The 14,005-nt window shown below is 45.8% G+C and overlaps 1 non-coding gene and 2 pseudogenes across 1 annotated transcript; all 3 read right to left on the reverse strand.

Moving 5' to 3' along the window:
- Positions 1-4,516: 4,516 nt before the first annotated feature.
- Positions 4,517-4,678, reverse strand: LOC127637858 (U1 spliceosomal RNA). Its single transcript, XR_007969797.1, has one exon. It is a non-coding gene; the product is annotated as a U1 spliceosomal RNA (small nuclear RNA).
- A 394-nt stretch (positions 4,679-5,072) lies between these two features.
- Positions 5,073-5,249, reverse strand: LOC127637876 (uncharacterized; annotated as a pseudogene).
- Positions 5,250-9,336: 4,087 nt separating this feature from the next.
- Positions 9,337-9,429, reverse strand: LOC127637840 (uncharacterized; annotated as a pseudogene).
- Between the last annotated feature and the right edge of the window lie 4,576 nt (positions 9,430-14,005).

Here is a 14,005-nt window from a genome sequence, read left to right on the forward strand (position 1 = left end):
TAAGTGAGGATTCCGTTTCTACAGATGGAGATGCAAATGAGAAATAAACAGGACCATTGCTTAGGATTCAAAATATTGTATAAAAGAAAGCGAGCCTTTCAACTGAAGAAATGAATTGACTGATGACAGCTCAATCACATTTAGTTATGTTGCTAGTTAGGTTGAAAACCCGCCACAGGGTGTCTGGTAAGAGACTGGTCAGTAGATGTCCGATATTTGGGAATAACCCGTTTATTTGTCACCACATCAACTCAGATAACAAAGTAGTTGTCCTTAATCAAGGTGTATAAGTAGGTGTGGTTTTTCTATGGTAACAGAAAATATAGGCAATTGTAAACGTACATAATAATAACATTAAATATTTTAAAACACCTTTCCAGGAACCAGCACCTTATCGTGGTGGAGAGGTTTGTGTGCCCTTATGATCCTGAGGGTTGTGTTGTCTGGAGCCATGTGCTCCTGGTAGGGTTTCCCAAGCAAAGTGGTCTCAGGTGAGGGGCCAGACTAAGAATGGTTCGAAAATGACTCATGGAAAAAACGGCAAGAGGAGGAGTTACCCTGCCCGGAGGAAGCCCGGGGCCCCTGTCTGGAGCCAGGCCCAGATGGAGGGCTCGTCGGCGGCGCCTGGTGGCCGGGTTTGTCATGGAGCCCGGCCGGGCACAGCCCGAAGAAGCAACGTGGAACCCCCTCTACATCCCTTGGGCCCACCACCCATTGGAGGAACCGCAGGAGTCGGGTGCGCTGCCATATGGGCGGCAGTGAAGGCCGTGGGCCTCGACGGACCAGACCCGGGCAGCAAAGGCTTGCTCTGGGGACGTGGAATGTCACCTCACTGGGGGAAGGAGCCGGAACTAGTGAGGGAGGTGGAGCGTTACCAGTTGGATCTGGTGGGGCTTACATCGACGCACAGTTTTGGCTCTGGATCCGTACTCCTGGATAGGGATGGACTCTATTCTTCTCTGGAGTTTCCCAGGGTGTGAGGCGACGGGCGGTGTGGGGATACTCACGAGTCCCCGGCTGAGCCACTACGTTGGAGTTTACCCCGTGGATCGAGAGGGTCGCCTCCCTACGCCTACGGGTTGTGGGGAAAACTCTGACTGTTGTCTGTGCATATGCACCGAACAGCAGTTCAGAGTATTCGGCCTTCTTGGAGACCCTGAATGGAGTCCTGAATAGGGCCCCAGTAGGGGACTCCATAGTGATGCTGGGTGACTTCAACGCACACGTGGGAAATGACAGGGACACCTGGAAAGGCGTGATTGGGAGGAATGTCCTCCTGATCTGAACTCAAGTGGATGTTTGTTATTAGATTTCTGTGCTAGTCATGGATTATCTATAACAAACACCATGTTCGAACATAAGGATGCTCATAAGTGTACGTGGTACCAGAGCACCCTAGGCCGAAGGTCGATGATCGATTTTGTAATCGTGTCGCCGGATCTGAGGCCATATGTTTTGGACACTCGGGTAAAGAGAGGGGCAGAGCTGTCAACCGATCACCATCTGGTGGTAAGTTGGGTCAGGGGTGGGGAAAGACTCTGGACAGACCTGGGAAGCCCAAGCGAGTAGTGCGGGTGAACTGGGATCGTTTGGAGGAGGTCCCTGTCCGTGAGATCTTCAACTCACACCTCCGGCGGAGCTTTTCAGGCATCCCTGCGGAGGTTGGGGACATTGAACCGAGTGGGCAATGTTCAAAGCTTCCATTGCCGAGCCGCTGTGGAGAGCTGCGGCCTCAAGGTTTTAGGTGCCGCAAGGGGTGGTAACCCTCGAACACCGTGGTGGACACTGGTGGTCAGGGAAGCCGTCCGACTGAAGAAAGAGGCCTTCCGGGATTTGTTGTCCCGGAGGTCTCCGGAGGCAGTTGCAAGGTACCGACAGGCCCGAAGGGCTGCGGCCTCGGCCATGAGGGAGGCAAAGCAGTGGGTGTGGGAAAAGTTCGGAGAAGCCATGGAGAAGGACTTTCGGTCCGCACCAAAGTGCTTCTGGAAAACCGGTCCGCCACCTTAGGAGGGGGAACGGGAACCATTCAAGCTGTATACAGCAAAGATGGGACGCTGTTGACCTCAACCGAGGAGGTTATTGGGCGGTGGAAGGAACACTTTGAAGAACTCCTAAATCCCAACACGCCCTCTATGGTAGAGGCAAAGCCGGAGGATGATGGGGATCAGATTCTATTTCCCTGGGGAGGTCACTGAGGTAGTCAAACAACTCCGCAGTGGCAAAGCCCCGGGATTGATGAGATCCGACCAGAAATGCTGAAAGCTCTGGATGTGGAGGGGTGTCATGGATGACACGCCTCTTCAACATTGGCGTGGAAATCTGGGACAGTACCTAAGGAGTGGCAGAACGGGGTGGTGGTTCCCTCTTCAAAAGGGGGATCAGAGAGTGTGTGCCAACTACAGGGGTATCACACTTCTCAGCCTCCCTGGTAAAGTTTACTCCAAGGTGCTGGAGAGGAGGGTTCGGCCGATTGTCGAACCTCAGATTGAAGAGGAACAATGCGGTTTTCGGTCCTGGCCGTGGAACGACGGACCAGATCTTTACTCTCGCAAGGATCCTGGAGGGGGCCTGGGAGTATGCCCATCCGGTCTACATGTGTTTTGTGGATCTGGAGAAGGCGTATGACCGGGTCCCCGGAGAGACTGTGGGAGGTGCTGCTGGAGTACGGGGTGGGGGGTCCCTTCTTAGGGCTGATCCAATCCCTGTACGTCCAAAGCAAGGGCTGTGTCCGGTCCTCGGCACAAAGTCGAGTTCATTCCATGTGGGGTTGGTCTCCACCAAGGCTGCGCTTTGTCACCAATCCTGTTTGTGATATTCATGGACAGGATATCGAGGCGTAGTCGGGGTGGGGAAGGTGTGCGGTTCGGTGGGCTGGGGATCTCATCGCTGCTTTTTGCAGATGATGTTGTCTTCATGTCATCATCGGTCCGTGACCTTCAGCTCTCACTGGATTGCTTGGCAGTCGAGTGTGAAGCAGCTGGGATGAGGATTAGCACCTCTAAATCTGAGGCCATGGTTCTCAGCAGGAAACCGATGGAGTGCGTACTCCAGGTAGGGAATGAGGTTTTGCCCCAAGTGAAGGAGTTCAAGTACCTCGGGGTCTTGTTCACGAGTGAGGGACAATGGAGCGGGAGGTTGGCCAGAGAATCGGGGCAGCAGGGGCGGTATTGCACTCGCTCTATCGCACTGTTGTCACGAAAAGAGAGCTGAGCCGAAGGCAAAGCTCTCGATCTACCGGTCAATTTTTGTTCCTACCCTCACCTATGGTCATGAAGGTTGGGTCATGACCGAAAGAACTAGGTCGCGAGTACAAGCGGCCGAAATGGGCTTCCTCAGAAGGGTGGCGGGCTTCTCCCTTAGAGATAGGGTGAGGAGCTCAGTAATCCGTGAGGAGCTCGGAGTAGAGCCGCTGCTCCTTTGCGTTGAAAGGAGTCAGTTGAGGTGGTTTGGGCATCTGGTAAGGATGCCCCTGGCCGCCTCCCTAGGGAGGTGTTTCAGGCACGCCCAGCTGGGAGGAGGCCTCGGGAAGACCCAGGACTAGGTGGAGAGATTACATCTCCACACTGGCCTGGGAACGCCTCGGGTCGCCCAGTCAGAGCTGGTTAATGTGGCTCGGGATAGGGAAGTTTGGGGCCCCTGCTGGAGCAGCTGCCCCGCGACCCGACTTCGGATAAGCGGTTGAAGATGGATGGATGGATTTTAAAACAGGTACATGATGAGTATGAACAAAATATGGAAATGAGATTAATAAAGAAAGAAAAACAAACTTGCTATGCCATACATTAAATTACACTCTAAACAGTTTGATCTGCGTCTCATAGTTTGTCAGCGGTGCTCTGTCTGGGCTTGTTACACGCACATGCATTAAGTAGTTTACAACTTCAGAATACCTCAAACGCAGTCTTTAACAATTGAAATGCATCAAACACTGATGAAATATACATAGATTACATCAATATGAACAACTAAGTAGATATATAACATCCTATATACAGCACAACATCGTTACAAAGCCGTGATAACTCCTATAATTAACCTCAACGAGCTAATGCTCATTATAACGGCAAACTAAATATTGAACAGGTCTAGGATTGCACATATGATTGCTAGAAATCAAGTATTATTCACTTACTTTGCATTGACGCACAACACCCATGAAATTAACAACTAAAATGTTATTTACAACGGCAAAAATACAGCGTTAGTGCTCCGACAGAATCAACTCTCAACTTCACACAGAGCACTGTGGGCGGGATGTTTGCATGCACGTAGATCAGCGAACGCTGATTGGCTGCTATGCTGTATGCTGTGCATCGATCAATCTCGGCAAAAGAAAAAGATTTATGTCAGAAGGCATATTACTAGTAATGGCCTTTTTAACATCAACATTGTTTAATGTTGTCTTAAAATCTAAACAGTGCAAAACGAATGATCAGGTTGGCGTTTATGGGAAGCACCTTAATTGAGAGCACGCCCGACAAACACAACAGAGATAGTTTTTTTTTTAAACGAATGACCAGGGAGAGCGCGGACGCAGTCCCTCACTACCAGAAATTATGCAGTCGAGATTCCCACATTTGGGAATCGCAAGGGTCAGCACAACCGAAGTGCAATGGCCGAGCCTCACCCTGGGTGAACCACCTTCATGATCATAGTGTCTCCCCTACCAGGTAAGTATAAGTGCAAGGGTTTTGGGGCAGAGGGCCCAGTCTCCTCTTTACCATTCATACCAACGTTGTCCTCATACACAAACAATTCATCCACAACTCCTAGTGCATGAATGCGCTTTGCAATTAAACAGGCGTGTACACAAACTTTAAACCCCAACTTTTATTGCTACCAAGTCTGTGTATTAGTTCTCTGCCTTGTGACAGTTTGTGGTCTCAGGAGCGAACGACAACAGCACTATACCATTCGCTTTCGGCCGACGAGTCGGCGGTTCGTTCACGGACACGCAATCACACACCTGAACAAGAGCTAAAGTAAAGATTCCTCATTTGCCCGCTCTCAGACGCTTATTGAATTAATGAACAAAGATCTCTGCCTTTCATAACAAATGTTGATCCCCGAAAGGGAAGCGCACCGTGCCTGGAAATACTGCAATACCAAGTCGATACGTAGAGTGGACGGAGCAAGCCCCTCTTCCATCTCCCAGGCCCAAAAATCCACTTAATATATGGTCCCCGGATAGGGGACGTATCAGATATTAAACTGATAAGAACAGATTTTTTCTTTCGAAAAAAATTTATTGTCACCATTTCTCTTTGACATTCATTTTTTCCACAATTGTTCTTTTCCAATATGTTTTCACACAATCTTTAAATTTTACTTAAACCGATAAAACAAAACATATACACACAACTTCATAATATTTGCAAAATAAAAAGGACAATTAACAAGTCAATTTTAAGACAGTTTTAAAATCATAAAAGTCTTAAAAGTCCATATTTTTCAATTGTGTGTTAAAAATAATGTTTTAAAAATAATAAATAAAACAAATTGGTGCCAATTTAAAATGCCATCTATTGTTCAAGACCGGGATGAGTCCCTATCAAATTGGCCATCATCCCACTCTCCAGGAAAGGCACTTGACCTGCCGCTTCTGTGCTCAGAGGAGATCCCCCTCTCCTCCTGCCCGCTGGCCTGCTGTTCCCGTAGCCGGTGGTGGTAAGGGTGCATCTACAGGCGGCCAAAGTACGGTGGCGGCCGGGACCTCTTCCGTGTGACCCCGGCCCCCCCGTCCGAATAACAGCGCCCGGTACCCCTGCAGCTTTGATGTTACCATTTGCTCGCTGGCATGGAGGGGAACCGTAACGTGTTTCCCCACCAGCAGGTTTCTTGTGGTCCAGATGGCATCCTTGATTGAGTTGAAAGTGAGCCAGAGCGAGGTAAAGTTTTTTTCAGTACAGTCCTTCAAGCCCTGGCCCACACCAAGGATGGCGAGCTTGTAATCCATCTGGACCCTACCCACTGGCAGGCACGGGAAATACAGGGGGGGCCGGTCTTGGCCCACAGGTCCCGTGCAGCGCTGCACTCCCAGAGTAAGTGTCGTACTGTCTCCGGGGCACTGCACCCCGGACGAGGGCAGACTGGATTCTTGGCCATGCCTCTGGAGTGCATCACCGCCCTGACCGGGAGGATCTCATGGGCCACCATCCACGCCATGTCCTTGTGCCTATTCTGGAGAGTTGGGTGGGCAGCATTTTTCCAAACATCTTTTGCCTCACCTAGTGTGAGGCCTGGGACTGGACTCACTGTTTCCCGGTCCTGCACAAGAGAGACAAGAGATTTGTGGTTGGTTAAAAGGGTGACATCTTGTGACTCTAAACAATTTCTTTTTAAAAACTTCTTGATAAAATCATATTCTTTTGGAAGATTAAAAGCCACTGGGGTTGTCAAATCTTTTTTTAAAATCTTTAAAGCTCTCAGATAAGACCCCATCCAAAAGCGGGCCATGGCTGCAGTCTTATTTTCTGTGGATGGGGTCACCGCATAACCAATATGCAGGGCAGTGAAGCGGCTGGCTAAAAACAGGTGGGGGTCTGGGAGGCCTTTTCCCCCATTTTCTGGTCTTTTCTTGATGACCTCCCTTTTCAGTCTTTCCCACCTGGACCCCCACAAGAAATAAAACACTGCCCTCTCCAGGTCTAGAAGAAAACTCCTAGGGGGACTAAAAACAGAGCATGTAAGTAAAAGTAAGGGTAAAATCACTGCTTTAAATATTAAAACCTTTCCTTCTAGAGTCAATCGTCTTAGTCCCCAAAACCCCAGTCTTTGCCTGACTTTCCCTATCATGTCAGTCCAATTTCCCCGTCCTCCACCCTCATTGTCAAATTTAACCCCTAAAATTTTTAAATCAGTCTCTTTAAAAACGACTTCAAGTCCACCTGTGTCCACGTTTCCCCACGGCCCGAAAAACTGGGCCTCGGACTTACTTCTGTTGAGCTTGGCGCCCGAGGCCTGACCGTACCAGTCTGTCACATCCATTGCTCTTCTTACTGATAAAAAATCTGTCACTAAAAGGGTCACGTCGTCCATGTACAGAACACAGGTCGCCGTCAATCCACCAGTCCCCGGAACGTCTAGTCCTTTAATCCATTTATCCTTTCTCAAGATCTGTGCCAGTGGCTCAATGCACGCCACATAAAGGAGTGGAGATAAAGGGCATCCCTGATGGACACCACTACAGATATTTATTGTTTTGGTTAAGTGCCCATTTACAAGAATTTTGCTGACTATGTCATTGTACAGCAGTCCCACCCAGGCTATGAACCTCCCTGGAAAACCCATTTTTGTCAGTACGTGAAACAAGTACTGGTGCGAGACACGATCAAATGCTTTTTCAAAATCTAAATTGAGGACTACTAGCCGAAAATTTCTGTCCCTCGCATAACAGATGGCATCTCTAATCAGTACTAGGCTGTCCGTGATCTTCCTCCCTGGCACAGCACAAGCTTGATCCGGGTGGATTACGTCCTCTAAAACAGTCGACATACGTGTGGCTAAAATCTTACTAAAAAGCTTACAGTCAACATTTAAAAGCGTAATCGGTCGCCAGTTCTTTAGGTCAGTCTTGTCTCCCTTTTTGTACAACAGTGAAACTGTCCCTATTCTAAAGCTGTCGGGAAGTCTGGTCAAAGTCTCAAATTCTTTAAAAACGGTCAATAATTCATGTGCTAAAATATCCCAAAAAGTCACATAAAACTCTAGGGGGAGTCCATCCATTCCTGGGGACTTCCCCTTTTTAAAACTTTTAAGAGCCTTATGAATTTCTAAAATGTTAAAATCCTGGGATAAAAAACACCTTTGCCATTGACATTTTTCTCTAAAAATGCTAAAACTTCCCTTAAAGTGTCATTATCTACTCTTTTTTTGCAATACAAATCTTCATAGTATTTTGTGACCCCACTTAAAACTTCTTTTGTTGTGTGCACTTCCCTCCCTCCAGTTTTTAAAGATGTTATTACCCCTCCCCGTGTGATAATTTTTTTAAAGAAATACCTGGTGCACTTTTCGCCTTCTTCAATGTCTCTTTCTCTGCTTCTTAAAATGACACCTTTGCTTCGTGTTTCACTTAAAACTGACATTTCCTTTTTATTTTTTTATATCATCACTAAAATCCAAACCGTTATTTAAAAGGTTAAAATATCTCTGTAGTCTTTTTGCAGCCCCATCATGTGCCTTTTCCCTCTGTTTTTCTTATTTTTCCCTACCTTTCTAAAAAACTGTCTTGTCCTGGCCTTTACCATCTCCCACCACTTTGCTCGTGAATCATAAAAGTCTTGGAGGGTCTGCCATTGGCCGAACTGCTCCCTATATTCTCCAACTACTTCCTCATCTTCCAACAAGGAGCAGTTCAGCCTCCACAGCCCTCCCCCTACAGTCACACCGGTGGGGAGTGCAAGGGTGCAAGACAGCATCAAGTGGTCGGAAAAAAGAGGGGGTCAATGTTGCATCGGATGGCGGGCAGTCCCTTGTAAAAACATAGTCGATTCGAGAGGCTCTGGCCCCATCACCACTAAACCAGGTGAAGCCCTCCTCTCCTTGATGCATTTTTTTAAAACAGTCGACTAGCTTAAAATCTTTGACTAAACCCTGCAATAAAACCGAAGTCTTGTCAGCCTTAAAATCCTCTCCAACCCTCTTTCTGTCTTTCTGCGTTAAAACACAGTTAAAATCCCCTGCCACTACTAGGGGAACCCTACCTAACATGTGGGGCTGCAGGTCTTCTAAAAGCTCATACCTTTCATTTTTATCAGTAAAACCATACACATTTAAAATGTTAAAATCCTAGATACCTGCTCCTCCTTTATACCCATGATGTTGGGGTCAGGACGGCAGATGTTTAATGCCTGCAGAGCCGCAGAGGGACTCTCTTGCGGCTCCTTTGGCGATGATGTTCTTAGCTTTAAGTGCAAAAATGAGACCTCATTTGGGGATTCTTGGGGCCACATACGGTCCAGCTCTTCCATAAAGGAACTCTCTGGCTGATGAGTTGCCCTCTGCTTTTTCTCCTCTGTTTTAGCCAGAGGAGATCCCATGAGGGCTTTTCTGCACCTGAGCATTCGGAAGTGCGTAATCCGTTTCACTCCTACTGGACTCCAAACTCGCCTCAGGCACGGTGATTAAAGAGGAAGTTGTTTCATCCTCTCCCTCCTCTACATCTACTTTTCTTTGGGAGGTGACTTCCTCCCCCTGTTCAAATAAAATGTTTGACTCTGCCCCTGTTGCCGCCCCACTTCCTCCTCTTTGCCCCATCCCTGAAGCTGGCTGGGAATTTGAATTTCCCGCCAAAACTTCAGGGACCGCCTCCTCCCTTTGTTCTCCCGTTTGCTCAATCTGTGGGACGGCCATTTTGTTACTTTTCACTATGTTCACTGATAAGAACAGATACTACACTTGATCTTAGCCAAGAGGCCGAGAAGCGATGCCGTAATTACTCTGTGAGAGGACAGCCGGAAACGGAAAAGCGAGATGAGGTCACGGTGAGAGCGTCAAAGGTCACAAACTATCAAGCAGACGGTTTGACCAGTGCGGGACCAAACAAAATGGACCATGCCACTCCACGATGCAATATCAGCGTGCAACACTTTTCAGCGTACCAAGCAAAGCATTGTTCCCACCAAAAAACGATCAAATGATACTTTATTGATGTCTTTCTCTCAGCTCGAAGGCCGCTGGAGTGCCGTTGGCGAAACCCCGTGTGGAGGCCAAACTGATCTTTCTGTTGGTTTTTAATAAAGACTCGGAGAGTACTCACAGAACAAAACATGCGTCACTTTACTGAGTTCTCAAAAAACAACATGCAGAAGTCTTCTTCATATGATAAAACAAAAAAACAAGTGAGAATACAGAAAAAATGCTCAGAACTCCACCTAGTGGTTATATTATAGAACTAAATGAGAAATTCACATATGATACAGCTTTATAACTTAAATTGGCTTTAACTGAACTAGATAAGTTTAATATAACAGTTCTGATAAGAGTGTATTTTTCCAACACTCCTTCTCACTCGTAAACAGAATGATTAATTAACTGGTTTCACTCCAGACATCCGTCTCAGCTTCGTGAATTTTTCTTCACTCAGTCCTTTAGTGAATATGTCAGCAACCATATCTTCAGTGTTGCAGTATTTCAAGTCTATGACTCCACTTACAATTTGCTCTCGAATGAAGTGGTACTTGATGTCAATGTGTTTGGCACGTCCATGAAATTGAGGGTTCTTTGCCATGCAGATAGCAGACTGATTATCCTCAAACATCAACGTTGGTTCTGTTTGGTTTACCTTTAGATCTGTCATCAGTTGTCGCATCCAAACTGCTTCTTGAGCTGCACTTGCCAACGCCATGTACTCAGCTTCAGCAGTGGAGAGAGCTACGCATGTCTGTTTCTTGCTTCTCCAACTCACAGCTGCTCCGCTGATTTGAAAAATGTATCCTGACACAGATTTGCGATCATCTTGGTCTCCAGCCCAATCTGCATCTGAAAATCCAATGCATTCCTTTGGCTTGTCCTTATTATACAGCAGACCTAGATTCAGAGTGCCCTTCAGGTATCTCATGATTCGTTTGACAGCCATCCAATGATGCTTTGTGGGTTTAGCACTGAATCTTGCAACATTGTTTACAGCATAAGCAATATCTGGTCTGGTTCTTGTTGACAAATAAAGCAGACTCCCAACAGCAGACTGAAATTTTGTCGGATCTAGTCCTTCTTTGTCATCAGAGAGTTTGACGAGCTTAGAGTTAATGTCTACTGGTGTGCTCACTGGCTTTGAATTTTCCATTCCAAATTTCTCCAACACAATTTTTGTATATGTTGTCTGACCTATCCAGATTTCTCCAGCTTCTGGTTTTTGGACAATTTTCACTCCAAGAAAATGAGTTAGCTCACCCATGTCCTTTATCTCAAAGTGTTTTGAAAGCATTTTCTTCACCTCCATCATCCTATTATCATTGCGTCCAGCCAGGAGAATGTCATCAACATACACAGCAATTATGAACATCTCACCAGTTGCTGCAGTGTAAATGCAGGGATCAGCTGTAGTTTGAACAAACCCTATCTTTTTCAGCTTTTCATCTAGGACGATGTTCCAACACCTTGGTGATTGTTTCAGTCCATAGATGCTGCGATTTAGTTTGCACACTAGATGTTCCTTTTCTTTGACAACAAAACCTTCAGGTTGTTGCATGTACACTTCCTCCTTTAGTTCTCCATTCAGAAAAGCTGTCTTGACATCCATTTGATGTAGTTTTAGTCCATGCTGTACAGCTAGAGCAATTATTGTCCTGATTGACTCAAATCTGACTACTGGACTAAATGTTTCATCATAGTCTGACCCAAACTTTTGTGAAAAACCTTGTGCTACTAGACGTGCTTTGTGTCTCTCAAATGTTCCATCAGCATCAACCTTGACTTTGAACACCCATTTACTGCCCACTGCTTTTCGATCTTTTGGTAGTTCTACCAGTTTCCACACATCGTTTGCATACAGAGATTCCATCTCTTTCTTCATAGCTTCCTTCCATTTTTCCTTGTCTGGATTACTGAAAACATCTTTTACAGTTTTGGGTTCAGTTGTCTGGTTATTAGTGAGTGTTGCCCACTCTCCGTAATATTCAGGTGGTTTTCTCACTCTTCTTGATCTTTGAATCTCTTGTTCTTCTGAGCCCTCACTGTAAGATTCTTGACAGTCAAATTCCACATACCGTTTCACAGTGTCTTCCTCATTTTCATCAGGCTCCTTCTCAATTACATGATCAGACTCATTAAATAGCACATCTCGACTGTAAAACACCTTTGCACGGTTTGTATCATAGAGCCGATATCCTTTCGTTTCTGTTCCATAGCCTAACAAGATACATTTCTTTGCTTTGGGATCTAGTTTCTTCCGTTCATCTTTGGGTATGTGTGCATATACAGTACATCCAAATACACGTAGATGATCAACCTTTGGTTTCTCACCGGTCCAGGCTTCAAAAGGAGTCATCCCTTTCACTAATTTCGTTGGGCTTCTGTTTCTCAGATACACAGCTGTTGACAGTGCTTCCGCCCAGAACTTCTGAGGTAGCTTTGCATCCGCTAACATTGATCTCACTGTCTCCGTCAGTGTTTTGTTCATTCGTTCAGCTACTCCATTTTGCTCAGGAGTCTTCGGTACTGTGAGCTCATGTCGAACTCCTTCTTTCTTCAGGAAGTTTTGAAACTCAATCGAGGTATATTCTCCTCCATTATCTGTGCGAAAGACTTTCAGTTGTCTACCAGTAGATTTTTCTGCCATAGCTTTCCATTCTAGGAACTTCTGAAAAACTTCATCTTTCCGCTTCAGAACATACACCCATACATAGTGAGTATTCTCATCAATAAATGTTAGAAAATATTCAGCCCCACTCAAGGATTTTGCATTCATTTTTCCACACACATCACTGTGCACTAAACCAAGTGGTTCAACAGCTTTTTTGGAATCACTGGTTTTGAACTTGCTGCGATGATGCTTTCCTTCAGCACATGAATCACAAAAGTCTATGTCTTTTGACACATCAAAGTCAAAGCCATCAACTAGACACTCATTACACAGCTTCTTCAGATTTTGTACACCTAGATGACCATAACGTCGGTGCCAGGTTTGTTCCTTAGTCTCTTTATGCACATTCACATTTTCTGTTACATGCATGTGATCACTTTCTCTGCAGTTCACATAATAGAGACTGCCATTTTTTGTTGCAGTAGCAATCAGTTTTTGATTATCATCCGTAATGCAACATCTGTTCTCTGTGAACTTGACCTTTTTTCCAGACTGAGTTACCTTGGAAACACTCAGTAAGTTGTATGACAATTGTGGTACATACAAAACATCATTCAGCTTGCATTCTTTTGTCTTACCATCAGACAATGTCATCTTCAGCCGCACAACTCCACGTCCCGTTGCTTCAACAGAGTAACCATCTCCAAGTGTTACTTCTTGTGAGGGTTCCAGGCTTTTAAACTCAACAAACTGTTTTTTGTCATTACACATGTGACAGGTTGCTCCTGAATCTACAATCCAGCTATCCATTCTCTTATCAGAACTTGATGATAGTGCATGACTCACCATTAGTCCAACACTCTCACTATCTGAATCACTGTCTTGTTTTTTCACTTGTGCCTTATTTGCTTTGTGTTTATAGCCCACCTTCTTACTCTCTTTGTTGAAGTCTGTGCTTGGAGCAGGTTTGTTGAACTCTCTGCAGTCACGCTTGATATGTCCATACCTTCTGCAGTAGTGACACTTTGGGCCTTTTCCTCTCACAAACTGTTTTCCAGTCAGAGCTTTAACATTGTTGCTGGTGTTTTCAACATCGCGTTCTCTCAGTTTACGTTCTTCATGCAGCAATCGTTCTGTGACAACCTCCATTTTAGGTACATCCACACTTGCTTCAAGTGCCGTGACTAACACGTTGAACGAGTCAGGTAAACTGGCTAGCAGGTGCACCACACGATCTTCTTCGTCGATATGATCACCCACAACTGACAGTGCATCAAACGTTTCAGTTAACACCTTAATGTGCTCTTGAACCGAGTCTCCGTCTTTTAATTTCAATGAGTACAGTTTACGCCTCAGTGCTAGCTTATTTGCCCAAGTTTTCTTCTGAAACTGATCCAACAACTTTTTCCACACGACAGTAGGATCTTCCGGTTCTCCAATCAAATAGAGCAAAGACGGTTCTATTGACAGTACAATGGTAGCCAGTGCACGATCTCTTTTAGCCATATAACTTGCTAACTTACTTGGATCAGATCGTGGAGCATCCTCTGTATCATTTACCAAGTCCCATAGTCCGTCTCTCATCAATGCCATCCGGCATTGCACTTTCCACGTAGGATAGTTTGCTCCGTTTAATGAAACAATCGTCACGAGCTTGGAATCCGAGCTCATTTTTATTCACAGTCGGTCAATATCTTCAATAAGCCTTTTAGCAGCGTTACTGTAGCGTTCAGGTTCTGGGCCCATAACCTGTTGGTTTTT

This window comes from Xyrauchen texanus, chromosome 45, assembly GCF_025860055.1.
Source record: "Xyrauchen texanus isolate HMW12.3.18 chromosome 45, RBS_HiC_50CHRs, whole genome shotgun sequence".
NCBI lineage: Eukaryota > Metazoa > Chordata > Actinopteri > Cypriniformes > Catostomidae > Xyrauchen > Xyrauchen texanus.